This window comes from Apus apus, chromosome W (genome assembly GCF_020740795.1).
Source record: "Apus apus isolate bApuApu2 chromosome W, bApuApu2.pri.cur, whole genome shotgun sequence".
Lineage (NCBI taxonomy): Eukaryota > Metazoa > Chordata > Aves > Apodiformes > Apodidae > Apus > Apus apus.
Genome location: NC_067311.1, coordinates 7,237,369 through 7,256,561, shown reverse-complemented (window position 1 = coordinate 7,256,561; position 19,193 = coordinate 7,237,369).

Genomic DNA, 19,193 nt, shown 5'->3' with positions numbered 1-19,193 from the left:
CAGGAGGAGGTAGAGGACACAGACTGAATCTGAGCCTGGGAAGAAAGGAGGGGTGGAACTAAGGTGTGTTTTTAAATTTTTTTTCTTAATTCTCATATCCTGCTGTGTTACAATTGACAATAAATTCATTCCCTATGACAAGTCTGTTTTGTCCGTGATGGTAATTGTAAGTGTGATGGTGTAGACTCCCCCTTCACTGAGTCACCTTGCAATGTGAACACCCAGCCAACATTGTTCTTGTTTTAGTTACAAGGATGGTGAGCACAACATTGTTCTGTTTCAATTGCAAGTGCAGTACTCTGAGACAATCTGGCACTTTCCAACATTGCCTACTGGAGCACTGAGTTGAAACAATTGGGTACCTTCTTGTCCTAGTGCAAATACAGTGATTTGGGGTGATTAGGCACTCCCTAACCATACTGGAACTCTCTTGCCCTGGGAAATGTACCCATACCCCAGAATGGTACTGTCAGTCTCTCTGCTGGAAAAATATAGAAAACATAACAATTGATGCCGTTACAAGCGCTGCAGCAAGAAGTCACTCAAATATGACAGACTACCATTCAAAACCATCTAGCCTTAGACTACTCGCTGGCTTGCATAAGGTGGCATTTGTATATTAGTAAATACTACCTGCTGTGTCTATGTCAACCAAGATCAATGCATTGAGACCGTGTGTCGCGGTCCAACGTCAGTAGCAGGCCACTGGCAGTCAGGATGTGTCCACAACTTCCTCTCTTATTGAGAGGTTTGATTTAAAGGGACCGAGGGTTGCACGTAGCGGTCACCTCACTCAGAGGATCGGCCACTGCTGGACCGAATCTTAGAGTGTGAAACTAAGGTACCGCCCTCACCACGCTCACAAACTATTACTGACACCGATATTTAAATTACAAATTAAACGGGTTTATTAGGAGAAAAGCCAAATTATAGGGACAAGGGTTCAGGAAAGGTAAGTTAGGGAATATATCAGGGAAATAATTCAAAAGTAATATGCTCTTATTAAATAACAATAAACACTCCCGAGAAGGGGTGCAAGGATCAAGGGAGTAAAAGGGAGGAGGACAAGCCCGATGAAAAAATCCTCTTTTAGAAGTCGCAATGTGTGTGAGTGTAAGTTGGAGGGACCAGAACCGCCAATAAGGGGAGGAGCAAGGGGAGTAGGGTATGTCACCAAATATGGGAAAAATAGCTTATCGACACAAATGTGATGTAGATAAGCAGACACTTCTTTATTGACGCAGGGAATAACTCTCCTAGCGTATCCTAAGTTGCATTACGATCAACAGGTTTTTATATATTAAATTTCTATTGTCCAAAATATTTAACATAAAAATGCATATAATGCTCAGTTTAAATTATTCATTAAGTTTAACCTTTGCAGTGATTGGCCCCTTTTGAGTTACATAACTTCATACATATTAATTTATAACAAAAATCATTGGTCACACCTATTGATTGTAGTCCCTGATATCAAACCAGGTTGGGATGGGGAAAGGCGATATTCAAGTGGCATAACTGGTTACTGTGACCTTGGCTACTGTGTGATAGGGTTCAGGAGTTATTATTGTATTCTTTCCACGGTAGCTGCTTAAGCATAATATCTTACTCTTTATGCAACACTAGACCTTAGTTTACTTGTACGTACCACTTGTCTAGTACATGTTGGTTTCTGTGACTACTGAAGTAGAACTAATTACCCATTCCCCCTCCCAATATGATTCCTATATGAACAGTTTTCTCCTAAAAAGCTTGTCTTGGTCAGGCCCAACCAGGCCCAGGCCTTCTAAATAATCAACATTTAGTAAATTCAGTAACATTTCCCCACTTTGAAGTTTTGAAAATTATTTCAGTACTTTCACAAATAATACTACACTTTTGGTTCACTACATGCAGGTGGGAACCTTGTTACTATTTCTTAATTGGTTCAGTGTAAGAACAATATCCTCTATTTCTTTCATCACAGATTGGTCCACTACAAAGAAAAATGCATCTAAGCTGATAGATCTCTTATTGATTCAAAATAAGAATTTGGTAACTTTTGGCAATCAGCTCTATTCCCTGGGTATTTCCATATTTTCCAAATATTTTCTATTTGTTCTCTCCATTCAACACGGGGAACTTGTTTGCAGTGGGTAGTCCTCATTTTTGTGCTCTAAATCGGTCAAATTCATTCTTAAAATTCCCCATGGAACTGATTCACCTACTGCTCTTGGCATTGGTCGGCAAGCAGTAATCTGTGTTACGTTCTTGCAAGTTGGCAAATTCTTTAATCAAGTCAACCATCAAATTTTCTTCTGGTGCTTTCCTTGGGGAGGTGTATCAGCTGATCTGTTTCTACCTGCCTTTTGTTCCTTGCCCTCAGATCTAACTTATCCTCATAAATCTCAGTTTCATTTTGTTTCTGAATTTTGGGTGTCAAACCAGGCTCCCACTAGCATTAGTCTCCAAATCAAAATCAGACCTATAACAACAATCCCAAACTGCTATGTAAATTTATACATGTTTTAAGGTTAATTTTAAAGTTTCTGGATCTCTATTGATGATCTTCCATGAAGGGGGTGCCTTCTTTGCTCTGGTGTAGTGGATCCATGCCTCTGATTCTGCGATCTTGATAGCTGTAAAGGTAGTTAGTAGAACCTGAAAGGGTCCTTTCCAGCATTCCTGTAAAGGTTCAGAGGTCCATGTCCTCACATAGACGTGTCTCCAGGTTGAAAATAATGTACTGGATTTTTCTAAAGGACAGGGGTCTGTTCCACACCCACAGCATTCTGAAGTGCAGTTAAGGTTTTTCCTAGAGAAAGCAGATAGTTATACACATCCTGTTTTCCTTTTACATGCATGTTTGGATTCGGTTCTGGGGATTCATATGGTTTTCCCATATAGTAATTCCTAAGGACTGACTGAGGTGCTACTTTTTGGCTGTACCCTGATTCGTAGCAAGGCCAATGGGAGTGCCTGAGGCCACTTCAAATTAGTTTCTTGACATATTTTGCTAATTTGTCTTTTTAGTATCTGATTCATCCTTTCTACTTTTCCACTAGATTGTGGCCTCCATGTTGTATGATAATCCCAAGTGATTCCCAGGGCTTTGCATACACTTTGCACAACTTCAGCAACAAAATGTAGACCTCTGTCCAAAGAGATCCCAATAGGCCTCCAACCTTGGTATTATTTCTTGTAATAGCCATTTCACAACCTCTTTTGCCTGTGTAGTATGACAAGGGAAGGGCTTCTGGCCATCTTGTAAAAGTGTTGTCACCGTTTGACTCAGGTCCCGACAACAATGCTCTCGATCCCCTCCCCCCCCACCCAGTTAGGGAAGGAGAGAGAGAAAAAGAGAGAGACTTGGCTGGATTGAAAACTAAACTACACAGCCTTTAATTAAAACACTAATGAATCACACAAGAAAATATATACAATTATATACAGATATATTCAGATATGGGCAAAAGCCTCTCGCCTCCCCCCACCCCCAGCAACTCCCACAGCACTCCCCTGAACTGAAAAGAGTCCCGAGAAATCCCGGAGCCGCTGCTGGAGAAAGCAGAGAGTTATGAGGGTCAGGAGAGCTCGAGGCCTAAGGGTCGGCGGGTGATGGATGAGCAGAGTCCTCCCCGGATGCCGGCCATGGACGGAAGAGAGCGGCGAGAAGAAGGAGGAAGCTGTCTTCTAAGATCTCTGTCCTTCCTCTGAGCTTACGTAGATATATGGAATGGAATATCTTTGGCCAATTTTGCTTGTCTGTCTAACTCAGCCTCCCCGGGGGGGTCAGAGATCTCCCCCATAGTGTCTGAGCGGCAGAGTGAAGGTGTAACCTTGAAGCCTCAGTAGTTAGAAAAAACATTCCACTGTCTTATCAGCCTAGCAGAACACACAGTTGCTAGTTACAAGAAAGCTTACCTGAAGGAAAAAAAAATCAGTGAAAAGAAAAATTGGCTTAATCCTGGCTCAAACCAGGACAAGTGTCAACCTCCACCAGAATGTATATCAATACCCATTTTTGTCTGGGTGTAGCTCTGAAAAGTCTATTTGCAGTAATCATCTGGTTCTGTTCCAGATTTGAGCTTACCCATCTGAACTTTTTTTCTTCATCAACTGGATTATTCTTTAAACACACATCACATTTTGCAGTTATCATTTTGGCTATACCCTAACATTTTGACTGATACCACTTGTCTTTTAAAGGGAAACTAAGGCTTCCATACCCAATGACATTCTTGGTGTTTTGTTCAAATTATTTCTCTCATTAGGAGGGGTGTTACTACTACTACTACTACTACTACCTGTCCATTAGGTGTGACCCACCATCTGGCTGAATTTTTCTTTGCATTCAATAATTTTCCTAACTTATCATCTTCCTCTGATGCCGAGGTCCAGTTTCCGTGGCAAGCCGGGAAAGAACATGAACACACCAGTATGATGTAGATTCAGTCCATGTTTATTAGGCTGCGTGCAGATTATATAGTCTTAGGACAGCGTGTACGCCACCCACGTGGCAGAGCAAGGCTTTTGAGTGGTTAGTGCACACTGTTTTACCATGTCCCCATTCCCCTTTTAATTGGTCCCAACTCCAAACCCTTGTCCAGCCCCCCATCCTGTTTACACACACTACCGACTGCTGTACGTCATCTTCACTATCTAGTTCCCACAGAAAGGCCTTCACTGTTTTCTCTTGTTTTCTAAGTTTCTCATAATCATCACTAACTAGTTCCCACAGAAAGGCCTTCACTGTTTCTCTTGTTATCTAAAGTTTCCTCATAATCTTCAGCACAGCTAGGGCTCCCAACATCTCCCCCTCTTCTTTCAAATACAGCATTCGCTATATTCCGCATACTATTTTGTAAGCATCGCAATAAACAAGGTAAGCAAGCAAGTATAATAAGTATAAACACACCTACTACTAAAACCTGATGCAAATACTAACTACCCATGGTCCCCAACAATAAACAAATACACATATGACATTTTTACAACACGTCTTGATGACTGTCATCGGACTATACGGCTGCAATGTCCAAGGTCTTTAAAACAGTCAAGCAGTCGATTCGAGGTAGCGTTGCTCCCGTGGTCGGGCCTCTAGGCTCAGCTGCTGTTGAGGGGTCGTCATCCAGTCTGCTAACACTCTTTCTCAGCCACGGACGGACCCATTTGGCGGGAACCCAACGCGTCTCAGCTCCTGTAACGACACAAGCGTAGCCCCTACCCCAGGTTATTAGTTCCTGCGGGCCTTGCCAAGCCTGTGTCCTTGGGTCAAATACCTCCACCTGCACCTGCTTTCCAGAAAATCTGTAGCATTAAAAGAGAAATGAGAAAAGATAGGTATGTGATCATCTGAGCGTGGATTAAGCCAGTTCAGGACATTACATTGCCTTGCATACAAGCTCATAGGGGGCCCACCTCCCCCTCCTTTTTTAAAACTCCAAGCAAACGCTTTAGGTTCTGATGATGTCTCTCAACAATGGCCTGGCCTCCTGAGTTTATAAGGAATGCCTGTAACATGTGTAATGTCCCATTGGTGAAAAAATTTGCGGCCATACCTCACCCTTATACGCTGGTGCATTGTCCGTCTTAATGGTGTCTGGACGGCCCACAGCACCGCAATTGCTTGAGACCAGTGCAGCCGAGCTGCCTTGGCACCTGATGACACTGCCGGAGTTGCCCATATAGCATTTGAGCAAGTGTCCACTGTGACATGCAAATACTTCAGGCGGCCAAATGGAGGGAATACTGTAACATCAGTCTGCCACACTTGACGTGGCTGACTACCCCTAGGGTTGACCCCCTGTTCCTGAATTGGTGATAACCGCGCACAATCGGGGCATGCTGCAACAATTGCCCCTAGCAGTTGCTTGCGGTATCTGAAATTGGCGCTGTAACGTTCGGGCAGACTGATGAAAAAACTCATGTGAAGCACAAGCCTGCTGCTCAGGTGTTACATAGGCTACACAAGGACTAGAAACAACCTTGTCAATATAGTCATTGCCTTCTGCTAATGGGCCTGGCATAGTAGTGTGACTCTGATGTGAGAGCACCAAGAGCGGTGGTTGGCGTTGTTCCATGATGTTCCACAGACAGATTAAACAGTGCTTGCAACTCCTTATTAGCTACATGTCCTAAGATAGATCGTGAAATTCGTGTCACTGCTCCAACCACATATAGTGAGGCCACTACAAGATCTTGGGGATAATGAAGAAAGTCTGTAGGCCCAAATTACTGCTTTTCAATTCTAAGCATCTGTACTGAGTGCTCTATTCTGGTTTACCCGAGTAACCCAACGCCCCTCTTCCCGGTAGCATACCATATTTCCCAGTACGACTACTGCATCAGTAAATACCAGTTACCGCATCAGAGATGGGATCTTTGTTCAATAAGGGTCTCTCTTCTAATACTAGGGCCGTATTAAACAGTGGATGGCTTGGATAATGATTATCTAAGGAAACTTCCTGTGGTTGCCAGAGCAAATGCAATGCTTTGCTGAGTCCAGTCCTCGATCAGGTCTAGTGTTTTAAGTGGCAAAATGATCGATGAAGGATCTCTTCCAGCAATAGTTCGAGGCGGACGTCTGGATTTCAGCAACAGCGCTCCAATAGCTTCAAATCTGGGTTGTGATTGTGTTCCGGAGGTGAGATGGCATAAAAACCATTCCAAAATGTATAGCTTCCCTTGATCGTCAATCTGGGCAATTAGAGCGGCAACTTCTTGATGTGCTGTGTTATACACTATGAGAGTTACGGGCAAATTTTCTTGATACCGATACGCTGCAGTGCCTGCCAGTTTTTGTTCAATTAATCGTATTGTCTTTTTTCCGTCAGGGCCGAGTTGTCTTGGCTCTGCAGGATTCGTGGCCCCGTGCAACAGCGCAAACAGAGGTGCCATCTCTTCGTTGGTGATGCCACAATATGTTCTGATCCACTGTATGCCACCAACCAATTTTTGTACCGAACTCACTGTATTCACGTCGGCTCTTAACTGCATCTTCTGTGGGCGTACTCGAGAATCTGTGATAGTCATACCTAAATAGTTCCAAGGAGGAGAGTGTCGCTGGACCTTTTCTGGAGCTATGACCAGACCATATTACCGTAAACAGTTCGTCAGCTCCTGCTCCAAAGTTTCAGTGATGTGACCCTTGCTAGCCACTAGGATATCCATCCATATAGTGGTAAGTTAGTAAATCAGGATGCGCCGTTCGCCAAGGCTCAAAGCGAGATTCACAAACCATTGACAAATTGTCGGAGATTTTTCATTCCCTGCGGCAAAAACTGTCCATTGATAACGCTCAGCCGGCGCGGCTCGGTTGATGGAAAGGTACAGTAAATGCAAAACGCTCGCTATCTTCTGGATGTAGCGGAACGGTGAAAAAAACAATCTTTTAGATCGACCACTAGAATGGTCCCAATCCTTTGGCAACATTACTGGTGATGGGAGGCCGGGTTGTAGCGCGCCCATATCCTGCATACAGTCATTAATGGCGCGCAGGTCGTGTAACAACCGCCATTTCCCCTGACTTCTTTTGTATGGTAAAATTGGCGTATTCCACGGGCTTGTTGATGGTTTAACATGGCCTGCTTGTAATTGTTCTTCCACCAGGGCTTGGACATGTCGCAGCTTCTCTTCCGGAAGCGACCACTGGTTAACCCACACTGGTACATTGGTCTTCCATGACAGTCTCAGCGTTGGGCGGGAGCTGCTATCCGTGGCCGCTATTAAAAGTGCGTTCGGCATCGTCAGGCCCCATTGGCTCAAAGCATCTCGCCCAAGAATCCATAAGGGCGTGTACATTACGTAGGGGTGGACATGAGCCATGTTACCTTCCGCATTCGTCACACTTACAACTGAGTCACTAATCTTAGTAGCTAGATTGCCCTCCAATTCCAGATACAGAGATATGTAAGTCCTGCAACTTCCAGGCTTTAGGGCCAAGCATGATCATGTATGATTAGTAATATCAGATCCTGAGTCCAGCATCATTTCCACCCCCTGCAGGGTTATCCCTCTGGGCCCACCGATATTCACTGTCCGTTTTGGGCGGTTCTGTGTTATGCGCTCAAAAGGCCCACTTGGGGCACTCCCGTGGAACCAAAACCACCTGTTCCCTGCTTCATGGGTCCTCGGTTCTGGGGACAGCTCCTCTAAAAGGAATAAGCTGGCTATTTTACTCAAAGCTGGAATAGTAACTGGGGGCAAAAAAATTTTTACCATAATTCCAATGTTCCCGGTATAATCCGCATCAACACAACGGGCAAAACAAATATACCATTCGTGAAGCTGAAGAACGACCAATCAATAGTGCGGATAGGCCATTTCCCAGTGGACCCGTGCAAGTAGATTTAAGCACAGCCACCTTGTCATCTGTAATTATTGTAGATTCTGCGCCACCTGCCAGATCGACTCCTGCGCTTCCGGCTGTGGCGGCAGTGAGCTCGTGGAGGCAAGCCGCTACCCAGGGATATTTGTTCGCCGCGTCCCTCTGCACGCGGCTCTGGTGTTTCCCGAAAAGGGCAGTACCATCCTTTCTAAATCGTTGAGCGACATTCGTGGCCTTATGCCCAAACTTATTGACATCGGGCGCAGTTTCCGTTAAAATTACCAATTGGCCCCCACTCTCGGCTCCTCCTCCTCTTCTACGCTCTGGGCATCTGCCGTTCAGATGTCCCACTTTGCCCACATTGAAAACAAGCTTCACGGAGCCCCTTATTCCCCCGCCCTTGGGGCTTCCTCTGATCTAACGCTGCCGCTAGAGCCTGAGCGTGGATCTGCGCCTTTTCTGTCTCCCATCAACAATGGGGCACGTGCACAGGCTTCCACCATCTGTGCAAGAGAAACCCCTGGTTGCAAAGTGGCAAGTATCTGTCTACAGGCTGAGTTGGCATTTTTGAACAGCCAAGTCTTTCACCAAGACTGCCTTCGCTTCCTGAGGAACAGTTGGGGCTGCATCCAATGCCTCTTTAAGTCGGTCCACAAAACTCAAAAACGATTCCTCTGGCTTCTGCATGATCTTGGTATATGGCAGCTGGGGGGCGCCCACTTGTGGCAGGGCCAAAAATACGGCCAGAGCAGCATTTTTTGATTGCGTCAGGATTCGAGGGTGTAGCGCTGCTGTCGGGATGGATCCCAAATTGCCCCGTACCCATCAGTTGGTCTAAGCTGACGATGCACAGCGGATCACCTGGTGCAAATTAAGATTCTCCAACATTTTGGCCTCTAGTCGTTCCTGCCATTTGGCCATCCCTAGCGATATAAGTGGTAGGTGTCAGATCAGTTCCATCAGGATTTTGATTCAGCTGGGCATCAGCTCAGAGTATTTAAAGAGGGCACAAACTTGATTGCGTACTAGTTTGTTATCATGGCCATATGCCATCACTGTCTTTTGTATGTTAATAACCATTTTCTAATCTAAGGGATCCCAACCTGGGCCATGCTCTGTCCGGGCGACTGGCAGGGATAAAGGGGAAAGCGCGAAGTCCCCTTCTAGCCGTGCATTTTCAATGATGCCTTTCCACCGGGCGGTGTGATTTATAACTTGGGTCACTAGGTGGCGCTCTCGTCCGTCTGTCTCCCGAGCTGCCGGGGAAGAAGGCACTGCTGTTTTTTTTACCCGATGACGTGGGGCGGGCTGGGCGGGATTCGAGATAATGGCTGCCCTCCCCCCCGAGGCGGAAGAATCGGCGCTGCACCGCATTAGTTCCTGAAACTCCTGTATCCACTCCTTCTCTGCATCAGAGATTCGAGCAGAGGGTCCATACTTAAGTTGTAAATAATTATCAGCTTCTGATAAACTCTATTCCCCGTCTTGCTACCATGTTAAGAATCCATTTGCGCTGAGAGGGGGGCAGGCTTGTTAGTTTCCCTGTCTGGCGGGGCGGCAGCCTGGTGAGTTGCCGGAGTAGTTCCCGAGCCAGACTCAATAGCCTGTAGCTGCTGCTCGATATTCTTTAGCCCGCCAACAATCGCCTCATGGGCGCTCTTATACGCCTCCTGTATTGTTTTAGCCTTAGACCCCCGATCTAGGCGCTGCATCTGCGCAAGCAGCTCTGACATTTTTTCTGCCAGTTCCTGAAGCGCCGCTTGCAATACCCCGCGTTGCTGTGGGCGGCGCCACCTCATCGTCTGGGAGGGGAACCTTTGGCAGGGGTCGATTTCCATCGGCAGCGGGGGTGCCGAGGGTTGTATTCCGACTTTTAGCCCCTCATCCGCTCGCTTTTTCCCCTTCTCCTCACCATTCCAGGGGGGGCAAGTCATCATCCACACCTCCCCACGCCCTCCTTCTCTGCTAATGAGATCGGGAAGGCATTGTAACCGCCCTCCGGGTCCCCCATCCTGAGGCGCAGGATCCTTTAACAGCGTCCGTTCCGAGGCGCCCGATTGTCGGCGCTCCTCCCCCACTATTCTGCACCGCTCGCCGGAAGAGCTGCGGCAACTTTGAGCTTCCCCGTGCAACTGCTCAAATCATGGAGCGGACTGCGCGATAGACCGGCGCGAAACGTTTCGCCTCCTTGGAGCCGATCTGCACGGACTCCTACAGTTCTCCCCCCATCCTTGTTCAGGCGGCCGGACTGTACACCTGCGAGGGCTCCTCCAAGAGTCCCTTCCGCCTGCACCATACCAACAGGTCGACCAGCGACTGTCGGTCTAACTTTGTTTCAGTCTTTTGCGCCAACTTCATTACACTGTCTACCGTGGCGCGCTCCGTTGCCGATGCGGCAATTCCCATCCTGCGTTCCCGATTCACTGATCCGGCGTGGCCACAACCCGTCTCTTCGAAGGCCCAAGCTTACCCGCTGGCAGCAGGATCCTTGCCCTTCTTCGGCTCCGCTCCTCTACCCCGTTGATCACGTCGGGGTCACCAGATACCGAGGTCCAGTTTCCGTGGCAAGCCGGGAAAGAACATGACACACAGTATGATGTAGATTCAGTCCATGTTTATTAGGCTGCGTGCAGACTATATAGTCTAGGACAGCGTGTACGCCACCCACGTGGCAGAGCAAGGCTTTTGAGTGGTTAGTGCACACTGTTTACATGTCCCCATTCCCCTTTTAATTGGTCCCAACTCCAAACCCTTTGTCCAGCCCCCCCATCCTGATTACCACACTACCCGAATGCTGTACGTCATCTTCACTATCTAGTTCCCACAGAATGGCCTTCACTGTTCTCTCTTGTTATCTAAAGTTTCTCATAACATTCAGCACAGCTGGGCCCCAACACTCTGAATATTTAGGTTCTTCCTTCAGAAGAGTTATTGTTTTGGTTGGAATCAAAGCCATTTGTAAAGACTTGTCTCTTGCTGCCTTCCAGAGGTATGCAAAAGAAAGCATCTTTTAAATCAAGCACTGTAAACCACTGATGTTCTTTCCTCAAAGCTGTTAACAGAGTCTACAGATTTGCCACTACAGGGTGTATGTCCTTAACAATCTGATTTATAGCTCTCAGATCCTTTACCAACCTATACTCACCTGAAGTTTTCTCACCGGTAAGATTGGGGTATTGTACTTGGATTCACACTCTTTGAGAATTTTATATTTTATAACATATCAATTAATTTCTTAATTCCCTTCCTGGCTTCTGGGTTTCATTGGATATTGTTTAATCCTCGCTGGCTTTGCGCCCTCTTTGAATTCTGTTTTGAAAGGTTGTGCTAATTTAGATTTGCCAGTGTCGTGAGCTGATGCAGGGGGGCTATCGGCTGTCAGGATGCTTTCGCAACTTCCCCCCCGCCCAGTTTGGAGGGGTTGTTGAATAAGACCAAGGGCTCACACGTGGCGTTCGCCTCTCACAGAGGAACGGCCACTGCGGGACCGTATTTTAGAGTGGTAGTTATGTAGAAACGTCTGTTGCGCCAATGAGCAGGCCCACACAGATCCTTCAGCGAAGCACAGTTTATTTACATTCTTGCAAAGAATGGGTTGACCTAAGCAAGTAGGCACACCATAGCAAGGTGAATAACGGTTTATATTCCCTATTCCCGACGCAAAGTTCCCTCCCCTGTTTCCCACTGGCTGGGTACTACCAGGGGTTTACAGCCTATCCGACGCTTCAAATTATCCTATAAATTTCCCGCCCCTGTTTACACATCCCATTCTAGCAGTTTTACTTTTTACCTTTTAAGGTAAAATTTTGACCTTTCTTGCCCCCTTGGCTGTCATTCCCAATTTAACAATCTACTGATGTCATCCTCCCCGAGGAGCAAGATAGAAGTGGCTTTGTTCGGTCTTCTCTTGGGCCATAAATCCTTCTCCATGTTCAGATCCCATTAAGTCCCTCAGTTTCTTTGGGCCGTAAACCAACTTCTTGTTGATCTTTCTACAAACCATACAACCTTCACAAATTTGCTTAGCTATTGTATAAATTCCAAGTGAACCCATATTTTCGTAGACCAGGTCACCATGGCTTGTGTTCCCCAATGGCTACCTTGATGCAGAACAGCTAATATTTCCCTCATGGTTTGTTTGTTTAACATTTCTCTACTGTCGGGAGTAACCATTTTCCATTCTGTTTCTGTTGCCCCCCAGTTTCTTATAGCCTCTTTTTCTTTTTCTTCAACATTGGAGTTGTCTTTGGAGCTGGCACCTCAGGAAGGAGACAATTCATTGTTATTACTTCTGATTGCATGGCTGCTTCTCGAGCAAGTTTCATCTGCCAGCCTGTTCCCTCTAGCTTGTGGGGAGTTTCCTTTCTGGGTTGCCCATTAAACATGCACTACTGCTACTTCTTCTGGCAGCATCAGATCTGCAGCAATTGCTGAATAAGTTCTCCATGGGCCAACTCCTTCCCCTTTACTGTTTACCAGTCCTTGCTCCCTCCAGATTTTCCCAAAGGTATGCACTACTCCAAAGGCATATCTGGAATCAGTGTAAATTGTTCCTTCCTTGCCCTTCTAGCATCAGTAGTGCTTGGTTGAGAGCATATAACCTCACATGTTTGGGCTGACCATCCATTAGGTAACCGCCCCATTTCTTTGACTTCACTGCTTACCCCTTCTACAATAGCATACCCATTGTGCCGCTTTCCCTGAATTACTTTTGCAGAACCATCTATAAACAGCTGAAGTCCCGCATGCAAAGGTATATCCTTAAGATCTGGTCGGACCCTTGGTTTGGTATTCTATTAGGTCCAAGCAACTATGTTCTAATTCTGAGTTTTCATTATCACCTTTCCATAAAAAGGAGGCAGGATTCAGGCATGACTCTGTTTTTAAAGTTAAATCATCCTTTTCCATTAGTGTAATCTCATATTTCAGGATTCTAGAGTCTGTCAGCCACCTACCAGCTTTTTGAGTCAGAATTGTTTTTACTTGATGTGGTGTGCTTACACTGAATTTCCCCCAAAAAGTTTAATTTCCTGCTTTCTTCTACCAAAAGGGCAGTTGCTGCCACTGCCCTGCACACACTCTGGCCAACCCCGGGATACTGGATAAGCCACCGGCTGTTGCTTCCCCCCCCATTCTTGGGTGAGAACTCCCAGAGCTGCTCCACAGGCGGCAATATTGTCCGGGGAAGTGGCAGATTTACAACTCCCTGGATCCTTTCAGGGTTAATCCTCCGCTTTCCTCCTGAAACAAGGTGTCCCAAATATTTAACCTCTTCCTCCACATAGTGGAGTTTTGACTTTGAGACCCGTAGGCCCTGTTCACCCAAAAAAAAATTTAAAAGTGAATCTGTGGCTTGTTTTATTTCTTGCCGTTCCCTTATCTATTCCAGCCTCATCTTGTTCTGTTAACACATTCATAGAAATAACCATACATTCTGAGTGAGTTCTGATTTGCAAGCCCAATTGTATAATCATGTCCCTGCCCAATAGGTTACCACCTGCCTCGGGAACATACAGCAACTGTCCCTGGGCTTTTCTATTCCCAATTTTAAGCGTTGTAGGTTCAAATGTAGAAACTCCAAACTTTTCTCCCTCTATTCCTGCAACAAACACTAGTTGACAGGTTAATTTTAGCCCAGGAGGAACATAGTTTAAAGAAGTTCTGCTCGCTCCTGTATTCACCAAGAAAATTACCCTCTTCTTCCTTCTTCCTGGGGTCCCACCTTTATATTTATCAAGGGCTCTGGGTGGGACTGAGAGAACCCCTGAGTTTCAAGATGCATCATTGACATCACCCTCCCTTCTCTCTTCGAGTCTGGGCACTGCTTTTTTAAAATGTCCCAGCTTGCCACAGTTATAACATCCAGGCTGAAGGGAGGTTACCAGACAATCCTTGCTCTGATAATTTCCTACTTCATTCTGCACTTCTCGCTCTCATTCTCCGTTCTCTCTTCCCTCGGCTCTGTTTCCACTCTCTCTCTCTCTCTTGCACTATGCCATTGTAAAAACCATCATTTTAACCTTCTGTTTCTGTTTCTCTTCCTCCCGATTCACATACACTTTCTGTGCTTCTCCTCAATAACTCCTCAAGTCGGTTTCTCACTCCAGCCTTCTACTTTCTGTACCTTCTTTTCAATGTCTGGCCATGCCTTAGTAACAAAATGTATTTTTAACAAACCCTGGGCCACCGGATCCTCAGGGTTCATGCCCGAATTATTTTCTCATCTGATCCCATAATCCTTGTAAAAAATCTGATGGAGACTCATCCTTCCCTTGCTGGAGTTCAAATGCCTTAATAAAATTTTGGGATCTCGGGGCAGCCTCTTTAATTCCCTGTATTATTAGTTCTCTCAAGTCTTTCATATTATTCGGGTGTACAGGATTATTATTATCCCAATTGGGATCCACATTGGGGAATTTCTGCTCTGCGGGAACTACCCCTTGCCTGGGGGGGGGTTCCTCCTTTCCCATTCTTGCAGAGCTGCCCATCTAATCATTCCCCGTTCTTCTCCACTAAACAGAATATTCATGATGGACATTAATTCTGCCCAGGAATAATAATTAGGACCCAAAAATTGATCTAATTGTTCGGATAAGCCGACAGGGTCCTCAATCAATGATTTCATTTCCTTTTTAAAGTTCCGCACCTCAGTGCTTGTCAGCGGGGCACTGACATATCCCACCTGTCCGGGACCAAGAGGTACTTCCGGAGGGGAAACATAACTTCTACCGAGCCTGCCCGTCGGTGGTTGCCCCCTTGTATGGAAAACTCTCCAAATCTCTTTTACATTGTTCCAATTCTCTTCTCAATTTTTGAAAGTTTGTCAAAGGGGAAGCACTCGCAGCACTTGCAGCTTCCCTTGTAAGTGCTGTCACAGTGCTCAGGGTGCTGTAAAGGGGAGAGGAATTCACTGGAGTGTGTGAGTAGAGGAATGATTTACAACACTCTCCTGGGGCTTAGGGTTGTGAGGAGGTGGGGGGAGAGTTAACAGGACGGTCCTGGGGACGCTCTGTAATCCAGCACAGAGCATACTCACACTCCTCCAAAGAAAAAGGATTTTTTTGCATTCACATAGAAATGCAAATCCTGGCACAGCCAGCTATTATCCGACCCATACTTCGGCCAAAATACATGCCGCCCTGTATGGGTTCCCATGTCCAGATAAACACACAATAGTTTATCATCTTCTTCTTATCCTTCCCTTTAGTACCTGACATGTCTTCCCAGTAATTTCTGTACTGCAGCATCCTCCCTAAAGGACTGTATGGAGGAATTGCTCCCGAGGATATTCCCTTATCCTCCCTAGGCCTAGCGCTTTTCTTTCCCATTCGCGAGACTCTCCTTGCACTCTTTTACTCTCGCTTCGTCCTTCTCCGGCTGTTTTCCTCGCGGAAGAACAGAAGCGCGAAGTTGGACTCCGCACTCGCTTCGTACTAATGTACGTCTCACTCACACACACACACGAGTCTCAAACACCAGGGTGATACTTAACAGTCAGTTTTCTCACCCCGGCCCCAACCACCAAGGCAATACTTAACAGTCATTTTCTCACCTTGGTCCGTGCACAGAGTTTGCCTGGTCAATATCAGGGCGCCTACTTTCCTTTATCCTTTATTCCCCCCTCTGTGGTTCATGGGATCTGTTTATAACCGGTCTCGGGTCTTTGGTCAGTCTCCCTGGAGCCAGCGCCGCCGATCCACGGAACCGTTGAAATCAACGGGGGTGCGCACCTTTCCCGTGCTTCGGAGATGACGGCTCCCTGGATGATGACTTCGGATCCCGGCGAGCCCCCAAATTTGTGAGAAACGTCTGTTGCGCCAGTGAGCAGGCCCACACAGATCCTTCAGCGAAGCACAGTTTATTTACATTCTTGCAAGAATGGGTGACCTAAGCAAGTAGGCACACCATAGCAAGGTGAATAACGGTTTATATTCCCTATTCCCGACGCAAAGTTCCCTCCCCTGTTTCCCCACTGGCTGGGTACTCCAGGGTTTACAGCCTATCCGACGCTTCAAATGATCCTATAAATTTCCCGCCCCTGTTTACACATCCCATTCTAGCAGTTTACTTTTTACCTTTTAAGGTATAATTTTGACCTTTCTTGCCCCCTTGGCTGTCTTCCCAATTACCAAAATGATCTATACCTATTGGTGTCATCCTGCCCCGAGGAGCAAGATAGAAGTGCTTTGTTCGGTCTTATCTTGGCCATAATCCTGCTCCATGTTCGGATCCCCCAGATGGAGTCAATTAAGTCCCTCAGTTTCTTGGACCGTAAACCACCCCAGGTGTCATTGGAATGTGCAGATGTCTCAACTTCTCTCTTAAACAAACTATTATATTCCTAACACTAGGGTGTATATATATAAAAAAACCAAAAACACTATGCTTCTAACACTGGGATTTGAAAACAACACTACATTTCATTTCTAACACCAGTGACCCCCCTGTCTAGCCAGTGTCACTCTCCAGAGCCAATTGGCATCCATGAGTCCCAAGTTAGGGCGGTAACTAGAAGGGGCAATGCATAACTTGTTGCCCATCCTTCCTGCCTTGTACCACATCTGTTGTTTTGCTTTCATTTGTCCTTGAGCAGCAGGCCTGGTTTTGGTCTGTTAGCTGGGTATAATCAGCAGAAGGCCTTTGCTGGCTTAAAAGGCATTTTGTTTAGACTTATGTGGGGAAGAAAAAGAACAGTTTCCTACGGCCAGGTTTATCAGTTTCCATCCCTAGGCTGTGCATCTCCTGAACCTCATAACTCTGCTCTCTCTTCTGCAGCAGTCTGGAACTTTTCAGGACTGTTTGCAGCTAGGAGAGTACTGTGGGAGTTGCTGGGGGTTGGGGGAGGTAATAGGGGTTTTGTACATTTCCTGAACACATTTGTATGTAATTTTATATTTTTTCTTATAACATTAGTGTTTAATTAAAGCTGTGCAGTTTAGTTTTCAATCCAGCCAAGTCTCTCTCCTTTTCTCTCTCTCCTTCCCTACCTGGGTGGGAGGGGGACGGGATCGACAGCATTGTTGTTGCACCTGAGTCAAATGGTGACACCATTCCATATATAAGTCAGGGATCGTGAAAGTCAAGCCCCTTCCTTCCTTCCTTCCTTCCTTCCTTCCTTCCTTCCTTCCTTCCTTCCTTCCTTCCTTCCTTCCTTCCTTCCTTCCTTCCTTCCTTCCTTCCTTCCTTCCTTCCTTCCTTCCTTCCTTCCTTCCTTCCTTCCTTCCTTCCTTCCTTCCTTCTTTTTCCTTCTCTTCCATTCATGTCCAGCATCCAGGGAGGACTTCATTTATCCATCACAGTTGATCCAAAGGCCCATGCATTCCTGACCTCATAACTCTACCCTCAGCTCCTATCTGATCTGTTGCAATCTCTGATAGCAGGCTGGGACATTTCAGAACTGCTCACAGCTAAGGATAGTGCTGTGGGAGTTGCTGGGGGTGGGGGGAGGTGATAGGGGTTTTGCACATTCCTGAACATACTTGTGTATATTTGTACATATTTTATTTTATCATTAGTATTTAATTAAAGCTGTCTAGTTTAGTTTTCAATCCAGAAGCCTCTCTCCTTTATTCTCTCTCTCCTTTATTCTCTTTCTCCTTTCCCTTCTTGGGTGGGAGGGGATCGAGAGCACTATTGTCACTGGTTTAATTGTCGATCCTGAGTCAAATCGTGACAGACCACTTAACAATGTTTGTCTGTCCCACTGTGTCCTAGTTTGAGCCAGGGTGAAGCAAATTTTCTCTTTGCTGATTTTTTTTTTTCAGTCATCAGGTGAGAAGTGCTGTGAGAACAGATTCGCAAAGTGGCAAATATGAAGTAGTTAGAGATAAATGTAAGGTATTTTATTGAGGCAACAGATATAAGAAGTTTGAGTCTTAAGATGCATGGTTAAGGATCTAGTTATCATAGATTTCACACATGACAATCTGATAACAATTACAAACAAAATACGATACCCATTAGCACATATTGGATTAAACTTTGGATCCAACCAGTAACACCAAATCCAAACCAGCTGAACACCCTTGAAAGCCAGCTATCATTCATTGACTCTTGGAGTTTGTGGGTTGTCCTTCACCACCTGTTGTATCCTCGCTAGTGGAATTCTGAGGTCCCATGTAGCATTAGGGATATGAATGCGGCAGTCTGTACTGGAGAGGTTTAGGTAGCCACAAAGTCCATTTTGCTGTAACAGCATTAAGTCCAGTGCCATGCAGTTCTGAAGAGCCATTTTTTAAATAGCTTGTAATTGACTGTTAAGAAACTGTAGACTGATGTAGACTGATGTTGGTAGGATTAGCTAATTTCTCCACTTGAAAAGCTAACTTACTCATCCACCATCATGTTCGCACAGTAGGCAGATCCAAATCTCAAAAAATCCTTCCATTCCTCAGGCTATGCAGGTAGCTGCTCCCGGGTCTTGCCACCCTTCTACATCTTCCCCTGGTTCTATTATTGCCCATTTAAAGTGAGCCACCCAGTGGGGTCGGACAGGAGTCCTTTTCCACATGAAGGACAATGTTGGGAGGCCTAAGGTACATGGGAGTTCAGGCAACCCAGCCCATAAAGAGGTAGGGGTAATTAAGCAGTACTACTAGACTCATTTAGGGCAATTGCAAATCCCTGTATCAAGTTAAAGACTAAGTTATTGTCCTAAATCAGGACCAACTTGACAGTCCACTTATTTTTACTGTGAGTATCTTCATGATTCCAATTCATCATTTTAAGGAATCCTTGCAACAGCATAAAAAGCTGTATTTTCTAGTAGTGGACCCAGATCCATAGTTCTTATGCTTCTGTGTTCATATTTACATGGGAAACCCACATGATTGCAATAACTATTGGACCTACACATTCTAAACTTACACACTTTTGTCTAAAAGCT